Source organism: Arvicola amphibius, chromosome 12, assembly GCF_903992535.2.
Source record: "Arvicola amphibius chromosome 12, mArvAmp1.2, whole genome shotgun sequence".
Classification (NCBI taxonomy): Eukaryota; Metazoa; Chordata; class Mammalia; order Rodentia; family Cricetidae; genus Arvicola; species Arvicola amphibius.
In genome coordinates this window covers 137,489,501-137,499,599 of record NC_052058.2, presented here as the reverse complement: position 1 = coordinate 137,499,599, position 10,099 = coordinate 137,489,501, and the positions used below count along the sequence as shown (strand labels likewise).

The window sequence follows — 10,099 nt, the reverse complement described above, 5'->3', positions numbered from 1 at the left end:
ATCATGATGGGCAAAGTAGAATGTTCATAATGGCCTAAACTGTAATGGTCAACACAAGCAAGGTGAATTTTATAGTGGCATGACTCATACGGACCTTTGGTGCTGGCTAATCAATCATGGTGTTACCAGGTATGAAATAGATTAAGAAGTCTGCTGCACTTCTGTTTTATCTGCGTAACCAGAAAAATTCTCAAATGAAAGACTGCATTGGGTTGTGGCAAAAGACAGTCTTGGTCAGTGAATCAGTTTCCAGACTTGAGCCAGTTTTCAGACCCAGAATGAAGAGATGACCAGGTTTCCCTGAGGAAGGACCCTGGTAGATGCCCAAAAGTTTTTTTTTTCTTTTAAATATTTATTTATTAGTATTCTGCCTGTGTGTATGCCTGTAGGCCAGAAGAGGGCACCAGACTCCATTACAGATGGTTGTGAGCCACCATGTGGTTGCTGGGAATTGAACTCAGGACCTTTGGAAGAGCAGGCAATGCTCTTAACCTCTGAGCCATCTCTCCAGCCCCCAAAAGTTTTACTGTTAGCCTTTCTCCAGTGCTTTCACAGAGGAACCTATGACCTTTTACAGGTAACTGTACACTGAGGGAAAGCAAACAATCAGACTTTCCAGGGTCTGTTGGATATTGGTTTTAAATTGATGATGATTCTGGGAGACCCCAAGAAACACTGTGGTCCTCCAGTTAAAGTAGGGGCTCGTGGAGATCAGGTAATGGAGATTTGCCTGAAGTCAGACTCATAGTAGGCCCAGTAGGTCCCCTAAGTCATCTTGTGCTTGTTTTCCCAGTTTCAGAATGTGTAATTGGGATAGATATACTTAGAAGTTGGGCAGAATTCTCATATTTGTTCCCTGACCTGTGGAGTGAGAGCTGTTATGGTTGGAAAGGCTAAATGGAGGTCTTTGGAGTTCCCTCTGCCATAGAAAACAGTATGGCATCCCTGGAGGAACTGCAGAAACTAGTGCCACCATCAAGGACTTGAAAGATGCAGGGAGGTGGGTCCTACCACATCTCGCTTTAACTCTCCTATCTGGCCAGTGCAGAAGACAGATGCACATAAAGAATGACAGTTAACTATGGAAAACTCAGCCAGGTAGTGACTGATTGCAGCTGCTGCACCAGATGTGGTATCCTTACTTGAGTAGATTAACACGTCTCCTGGTACGTGGTGTGCAGCTGTTGACCTAGCAGATGCACTTTTCTCAGTACATAAGGACCACCAGAAGCAATTTGCTTTTGGTTAACAAGGCCAGCAGTATACCTTTACTGTTTTGCCTCGAGGATATATTCATTCCTCAGCACTGTGTCATAACTTAGGTAGAAGGGATCTTGATCGTCTCTCTCTTCCACAACATATTACACTAGTATACAATGTTGGTGACGTTATGTTTATTGGACCAAGAGAGCAGGAGGTAGCAACCACTTTGAACTTCTTGATAACACATCCATGTGTCAGAGGATGGGAACCAACCGAAACTCAAGGGCCTTCTACACTCTGTGAAATTCTTAGGAGTCCAGTGGTGTGGGGCATGCAGAGATAGTCCTTCTAAGGTGAAGTGATTGCACATGACTCCTCCCATCACCAAGAAAGAAGCACAAGTTTACTGGGCCTCTTTGGATTCAGAAGACAGCACCATCTCCACTTGGCTGTGTTACTCTGGCCCATTTACTAAGTGACTCGGAAAGCTGCTAGCTTTGTGTGGGGCCTGGAACAGGAGAAGGTTCTTCAACAGGTCCCGGCTGCTGTTCAGGCTACTCTACTGCCTCAACCATATGATCTGGCAGAGCCTATTGTACTCGAGGTGTCAGTGGCAGATAGGGGTGCTGTTTGGAGTCCTTTTTAGACCCCCTATACACCTATAGGGTAACACCGAAGAGACCTTTGGGATTTTGGAACAAGGCTCTGCCATCATCTGCGGACAACTATTCTCCCTTTGAAATATGACTCTTGGTCTGCTATTGGGCCTTAGTGGAAACTGAACATTTGACAATGGCCGCCAAGTTACTATGTGACCTGAATTGTCCATCGTGAGTGGGGTGTTATCTGACTCATAATAGCAGCAACCTGTTATCAAATGGAAGTGGTGTTTATGAGACCAGGCCTGAGCAGGTCCTACAGACACAAGCAAGCTACATGAAGACGTTGCCCAAATGCTTACGGTTTCTACTCCTGATACAATGCTGTCTGTTGCCAAGCATGCAGCTGTAGCCTCGCGGGATGTTCTGTGTGACTGGTTGAGGAAGAGAAGACTAGGGTTTGCAAATGGCTCTGCACGTTAGGCAGGCACCACCCAGAAGTGGACAGCTGCAGCATTACAACCCCTTTTCTAGGACAACTCTGAAAGATATGGCAAAGGGAAATCTTCATAGCAGAACTTTGGGCAGTATACATGGTCATACAGTTTGTTTGGAAGGAGAGAAGGCCAGATGTAGAGTGAACAGTTATATCCATGTGCCAACAATTGCCTGTATGGTCAGGGACTTGGAAAGAGCGTGATTAGGAAAAGGGGTGAGAAAGACATCTGGGCAAGAGGTATGTGGATACATCTCTCTCCAAATGGGCAAAGGATGTGAAGATCATTGTGTCCCATGTCAATGCTCATCGAAAGGTGACCAGCTGAGAGGAGTTCAGTAATCAAGTAGATAAGATGACTCATTCTGTGGACAGTCAGTCTCTTTCCTTAGCCATCCCTGTCATTGCCCAGTGGGTCCACGAACAAAGTGGCCATAGTGGCAGAGAGATGGGGGTTATGCATGGGCTCAGCAACATGGTCTGCCATCACCAAGGCTGACCTGGCTACAGCTGCTGCTGAGTGCTAGATCTGCCAGCAGCAGAGACCAACACCAGATATGGCACCATTCCCCAGGGTGACCAGCCAGCGACCTGGTAGCAGATTGCTACACTGGAGTAGATACTTAGTCTGGATATAGATTTGCTTACTCTGTACTGAAGTAGATCCTTTTTTCTGGTTATGGATTTGCTTACTCTGTACTGGAGTAGATCCTTATTCTGGATATGGATTTGTCTTTTCTGCAAAACACCATTTGTGCTTTTAGAATGCCTCTGAACTGGAAGCTCAGACTTTCTTCCCCCTGGTCACTTTGGACTTTCTTCCTCCCCTCCCCAGGCAGATTTTTCTGTGACTTTGGAGCCTGTCCTGGACCTAACTCCTGTAGACCAGGATGACCTTGAACTCACAGAGATCTGCCTGCTTTTGCTTCCTAAGTGCTGGGATTAAAGACGTGTGCCACCACCGCCCAGCTAACTTTGAACTTCTGATGCTCTTAAACCAACAGGTTAAGAAGGTAATAAGTGTTAGGGATGATAGATCCAGATTGCCATGGGGAAATTGGATTGCCTCTCCACAATGGAGGCAAGAAGGATTATGTCCGGAGTGCCCATGATCCTTTAGGGCATCTCTTGGTGCTACCATATTCTGTGGTTAAAGTCAATGGGAAACCACAACATCCCAATCAAGGCAGGTTGACAAAGGGCACAGACCCATCAGGAATGAAGGTATGGTTCACTCCTCCAGGAAAAGCCCCAAGGCCTGCTGAGGTACTTGCAGAGGGTGTAGGAAATACAGAACGGGTGGTAGAGGAAGGTAGTCATAAATACCAGCTAAGGCCACGTGACAGCTGCAGAAACAAGGATTGTAACTGATGTGTTTCTGTTATATTTTGTTATGAAGGTTTTTGTTCAGATATTCATGTTTTCTTTCAATTTCCTTATCATATGTTGTAACATCAATTAAGAGAATATCAGTGGTTAACATGTTAGAAAGGATGTCTCCCAAGAACATTACAACTATTCTAAATTTATAATATGTTCGTGATTGAATGAGGGATCGTTACATCATGTTAGGCGTAATTATGACCTGATTAAATATATAATGTGTTTGTGATTATGCGTGGGGTGGGTCTATTATGTCTAGGTGTTGTTATGACCCGGTTTTGTTTTTCATTTGGAAGTTAATAAGGACATAATATGATTGTGTGTCCGATTGACAGGGGGTGAATTGTGATGGCTATTCCTGGTTGTCAACTTGCCTATATCTGGAATGAACTATAAGCCAGAGATGGAGGGCATGCTTGTGATCCAGATCTTGAGGCAAGAAGACAACATGCCTTTAATCTAGATTGCGGCGAACCCCCTTGACCAGCAGGGAAGAACAACCACCAGTCGAGGATTCTTCTCAAATCACGCTTTATTGGAGCCTCTTGGTTGAAGGGAGAGCAGGAAGCGAGGGGCCCCCAGGACTAAACGGCAGCTGCTTAAATAGGGACAGCGGACACGGGTCGTGCCTGGATTGGCTACACGCTCGTCTTTCGATGTCTCCCCCCCCCCAGGCCACGGGATTGGCCATGATTACTGCGCACTACTGCGCATGCGAGAGGTTCTGTCTACAGCCTTGCCTAATATGGAGTTGTTTACTCGGTTGTGCAGGGGTTCGGCGCCATCTTGTAATGGCAGCCGGCAAATCAGCTTCCTGCACTAGATCACACTTTTAATCTTGGCCACACCTTCTCCTGGAAGCCTGTTTAAGGACAGTGGAAGAAGGGTGTTCTTCACCTGCTTGTCCTCACCTCCCTCAGCCCCTCAGCCCATCCATTCCTTCTCCGATATCCCAGCAGGCCAGCTGAGCCATCCAGCCTCGCAGGACTGAGCAGCTGCTAAAGACTTGGACTTTCCATTCATAACTAGCCATTGTTGGACTGCAGCCTGTATTCCAGTAAGTTCCAGTAAATTCCCATAAGTTCTGTGACTCTGGAGAACCCTGACTGATATGTTAACAAGTGTCTAACAGCCTAAGGATGAAGTGTCAGAAAGCAAAGCTTGAGACCTGAGGAGGCCTGGGCTGCTACTTGAGTAAGCATAACTGAATGTTCCTACTAAGACTTCGTTACCTGCCTCCCAATTTCCACATTTAGTAGCACCATATTCAGTACATAAACTACAAATGTTCACAGGTGGGCCCCTTTTTTGTACTCCAGGGTCCGAGGACCCAGGACATGGGGCATGCCACGAGAGAGCAGAGGGGAGGTCTGAGTCCACTGTCAGCTTCCTGGGGATGTGGGGAGGAGCCTACAGCCTGGAATCTTTGTGCACACTCCCTGATTAGGGCAGTGGTGGGGTATCTTGGCTGTGTAACGTCTCCTCATGGGTTGTAAGAGTAACGCAGAGCATTTTGTGAGAGTAGACAGCTCCCTCATCTCTGCTCAGCCTTCCCAAGTGTTTCCCTTTTGCTGTATGTGCATGCAATCTAGGTAGGTTAGGCAGACTTCCAGATGAAAGTACCCAGAAAAATCTCACATAGTGGATGGCTTAAACAGCAAGGCATCCTGGCAGCTCTAGAGGCTTGCAGTGGGTGTGGCCCACATCTGCAATCCCAGCACCCTGACTGGGATAGGAAGATGGCATTTGGAAATCAGGCTGTGCAACATAGCAAGACTCTATCTCCAAACAACCTAGGGTCTTTGTTTTGTTTTTCAGGACATAGTTTCCTGGTAGCTTTGGAGCCTGTCCTGGAACTAGCTCTGGAGTCTGTCCTTGAACTAGCTCTTGTAGACCAGGCTGGCCTCAAACTCACAGAGATCCGCCTGCCTCTGCCTCCCAAGTGCTGGGATTAAAGGCATGCGCCACCACTGCCCAGCTACAACCTAGGGTCTTGTGAGAGAGCTAGAGACTGGGAGTCTAGATCGGACTGGCAGCCCTGCCACCTTCAGGGGAGGATTTCCTTCCAAAGTCAAAGGTGACCACCTGTTATAGAATATTCCTTTATGCTGTGTGAATATGCGTCACTGTGATTGGTTTAATAAAAAGTTAAATGGCCAATAGCTAGGCAGGTGGTATAGGTGGAACTTCTGGACAAAGAGATCTCTGGGAAGAAGAAAGGCGGGGTTGAGAGCCAGACACAGAAGAGCAAGACATGCAGGAGGAGCAGTAAAAGCCTCAAGTCACATGGCAGCACGCAGATGAATAGAAATGGCTTAATTTAAGTTACAAGAGCTAGTAGGACAAGCCTAAGCTGTAGACTGAGTTTTTATATTTAATTATAAGTCTCTGTGTCCTTTTTTGTGTGTGTGAGCTGGCAGCCCAGAGAAAAACCCATCTACAATCACCTTTTTAAATTCTTTATTTTTTTAATTTTATTTTTATTTTTAAAACAATCTTTTTATTTTACATACCAATCCCAGTTCCCCCTCCCTCCCTTCTTCACACTCCCCTCCCTTTCTTCCCACACCACCTCCATCCACTCCTAATCCATACACACCAGGTCATCTTGTCCAGGAGCGACTAGGACAGAGAATTCCAGAAGATGCAGTCACCTGTGAGAAAGCCCTCTCTAGCGAACACATCCACACACGACATTCAGCAACAGCCCATAGCTCTGGCATCCAAGGATATATAAGCTGAAGTGCCAGCTCATACTTCCTGGTAATCCTTGGCCGAATGGCATTTCTCCCCTGCGGACCTGGCAAGGGTGTGCCAACAGCTCAGTCTGCCATGAGCCACACCTACCAGCCTGCTTGGACAGACAGCCAGCTGGTAGAGGGGGTTTCCACCCTACAGCTGCCACCCTGCAAGGAAGCTTGGAGCCCTGCATTGCCAGTGCCACAGAGCTTGAATGGCCAAGAGTGCCGTCAGTGAATCACGTTCCAAGTCTGTCACAGTCACCATGAAGGCGACTAAGAACCCTAGAGGGAAGCCAGTTTGTGTGTCCATGGCTCAAGACACCTTCATATAAAGACACGACACCCTAATTTGCTACACTCTGAGTATAGCCCCCACATAGACATCCCACTGTTCTCTGGCCTCTGGATAAAAACATTTGGTGTCTGTTCTAGGTTTTGTATGCAAAGAATGGCATATAGGTTCTCAAAGCCAAAACTGTGGATTTAGGGCCATTGTCCAGTGGTCACTTGGGAGTGACATTTCCTGTCAGCCTTTGTAGGTAGGCAGCAGGGTTCATTTCCTCCAGGTACCGGACACTCCTTACTATGAACCTAAGATGAAATGCCAGGCTTGAGGCCCAGGTGGGCCAGTTTTGGAATGTCCCAGGGTATGACTGACAGCCCTTTTAAGATAGGTTGTTTTGAGAAGGAGTAAGTTTGAGGAGTGTCCCCTCCCTGCACAGACAGTCAGCTTGGCTTAGTCTCCAAGGATGGCCTGTGTGCAGGGAGAGTCTTTGCTCCCTACGTTCTTAGTCCTATTTTTAAGAGGCAGCCCCAGTCACGTATTCAGGGAGGGGACCCTGCCACTATAAAGCTGCAGCATCATCTCGGGGTCAGGCTGCAGTGCCGCACGGTGCCATCAGCTTCCTGGATGAGCCTCTCGAAGACACCATCATTCTTGTCACCTTCTTGCAATTTGAATCACACTGCGGTGCTCCGTCCCACGCTAAAATCCTCCCATCTTTCCCGCGGCGGCAGGATGATGGATTCTGTGCAGATGGCAGCTGCTCTCCATCTGCAAGAGGCCACTAGCAGGGAGAGAAGACGAGAAAAAAAAAATGTCAAACCCTGTTTCCTGCTCCACAGTTCTGGAACCTTCTAGAAGCCTGATGTTATTGGGGCTCAGAAAATGATGTCCCAGAATGAAGGCGTCAAAGGCAGTGGCTCACTTCCCGCCTCTCATCTGGCATTGTCTCGTGAGGTAAACTAGAAAGTAGAATGTCTCTTTCCTCAGGGGGTCATAAATACAACACTTTCTACAGAGTCAGTCATAAAGCCTGAACTTAGGCCCCCAGGACTGGATATGTATCTCATGCCAAAGCACACACTAGTCCCTGGGGTCAATCCCCACCAGCTGAAGACCAACGCCCGCTGTTTTCCGTACCTTTCTGTGTGAGAACTGTCATAAAGCAGTTCCCCCGGGCTACGCTGTGTGATTGTCCATCAGAAGATGTCCAGAAGGATCCTGTCTGTTCCTGAGAGGAAGGCTGCATAGAGAGGCCAGCATTGCAGTTTCTGTGTGAAATTCTTTCACATGTTGACCGTTTGAGCCCCAGCTGGTAGCACTATTTTAAGAGGAGATGAAAACATTAGGAGTTTGAGGTAGTTGGTTGTTGGGTCCATGCCTGTCCCTTCCTCGCTCTGCTTTTTGCCCACCACAAGGTGAACAGTCTTCCCCATGCACTCCTGCCTCCACGATGCTCCGCGCAGGCTTACGGGGCTAAGCAGCCATGAACTCTCTAACACAGGGAACAAAACGTGTTGCTTCTCCTTCAAGTTGTTTCTGTCAAGTAACAGGGTCATTTAAAAATGTAACACAGAAGAATCTGGATGGACAGGCTGTGGTGGTTTGGATGAGAAATGTCTCCTATAGTCTTGGGCATTGGAATAGCTGGTTCCCAGGCTGAGGAGGCACAGCCTTGTAGGAGGAAGTATGCCATTGAGGCCAGCTTTGAGAGCTTAAGGCCTCTCTCTACTTCCAGTTTGCTCACCCGGTCTTGCTGGTGGTTCAAGACGGGAGCTCTCAGCTCCTGTTCCTGTCCCTGCCTGCTGTTGTGCCTCCCAGCCCTGATGGTGATAGACTCTTTTTTTTAATTTATTATGTATAAAATATTCTGTCTACATCTATGACTGCAGGCTAGAAGAGGGCACCAGACCTCATTACAGATGGTTGTGAGCCACCATGTGGTTGCTGGGAATTGAACTCAGGACCTTTGGAAGAGCAGGCAATGCTCTTAACCACTGAGCCATCTCTCCAGCCCTGGTGATAGACTCTTAGTCTGGAACCGTAAGCCCAAATAAACTATTAACTCTATAAACTGCCTTGATTGTGGTGTTTGACCACAGCAGCGGTCACACATTTCTGGGTTCCCCCTCTGTCTGTTATATTAGGTCACAACTTGTATGTGACCTTGTGTCCACATGGTCATCCATCTTTAGCATAATAATGAGTAGTTCATCCCGAATCTTTTCATCTCAATCCCATGGCACAGAAAACTCTGACCAAGTTCACTGTTTTCCTTTTGGCCTGTTGTTTATGAAGGACATCCTTATCCTCGCTGCTACTTAATGTACTATGAAGGTTGTCACCCAAGTTTTAGGCGCAGGGAACCATGGTGCTGTGAGGTGAGAAGGCACCTTGAACTTGCCGGGGTCTCGGGCAGGTGGGCACCATGGGGCTCCAGCACCACCTACACACAGTCCAGGCCCTTCTGTCACCCAAGTGGATCTAACATACCAAGGTCACAGGAACTGGGGGACCAACTCAGCCCCTCACCCTCCTCCTTGTAAGGGCCCTGACTGGAGACGCATGCATTTTACTGCCAGCATGTTTCCATACAAGCTTCCGTTTCTCCTGCCCCCTGGGTATGCACTACCCAGAGGTCACTGGGTTAGGAAGATCACTCCTGACCATAGAGCTCTATGGTGCCTACCCAGCCCACCCTGCTCTGCAAGGCCAGGCACTGTTACTTACATACCTTAGTCTTCCAGTCTGGCCAGCTTGCTCCAAACCACAGTGGACCTCAACGGCCAGCTGCCACCCCACCCGGCACATGCTGGCCCAGGCCTTGTCATCTGCCACAGCCATTGGTGCCCAGTGGTCTTCCTCCCACAGTGGTTGCCATCACCGGGGCGTTGGGGCCTTCGGTCATAGGCGGCACATCTGTGGACAGCCTCTGTCCCCACCGCTGCACACCCTGGGTCTCAACTCTCAGAGCTGATGGCGCCGCAGGGGAGGTGGCCCTCTGGGCACTCCTGCTCTCACTACCACCAGGGCTGCTTCCTTCTCCAGGGCGGCCACCACAGGGCATGTCTGATGCTTATAAGCAGGCTCCTATGCATGAAAGAATGATGCACGCCCCCTCAATCCCTCTTTTCCTCCCACCCGGGGCCCATGCCACCAGTCCTTGCCAGGTCTTGCCTCTTTTACCCAGAAGCAGGCTCCTCTCCCTGGGTGCCCTTCTTCCCAAGCTGGGGGCCAAATTCAGGGCTCAATCCTCCCTTCCTCCGGGACACCTTCCCTGACTGCTGTCGACAACTCATCTGTGTGTCTCTGTGTCCGCCATGTGTTCCAGCGATCTGCACTCCCTGCCTACCCTCCACACAGAAGCCCAGCAATGCTCAAGAGTGATCGTTCA

General features: G+C 48.5%; 1 long non-coding RNA gene and 1 pseudogene across 1 annotated transcript; one reads left to right on the top strand and one right to left on the bottom strand.

Moving 5' to 3' along the window:
• The first annotated feature begins 116 nt into the window (after positions 1-116).
• LOC121676953 lies at positions 117-2,917 on the top strand (annotated as a pseudogene).
• A 4,339-nt stretch (positions 2,918-7,256) lies between these two features.
• Positions 7,257-9,790, bottom strand: LOC119803108. Its single transcript, XR_005283526.1, has 3 exons — positions 9,440-9,790; positions 7,846-8,026; positions 7,257-7,489 (listed from the first exon to the last, which is right to left on the bottom strand). It is a non-coding gene; the product is annotated as an uncharacterized LOC119803108 (long non-coding RNA).
• Between the last annotated feature and the right edge of the window lie 309 nt (positions 9,791-10,099).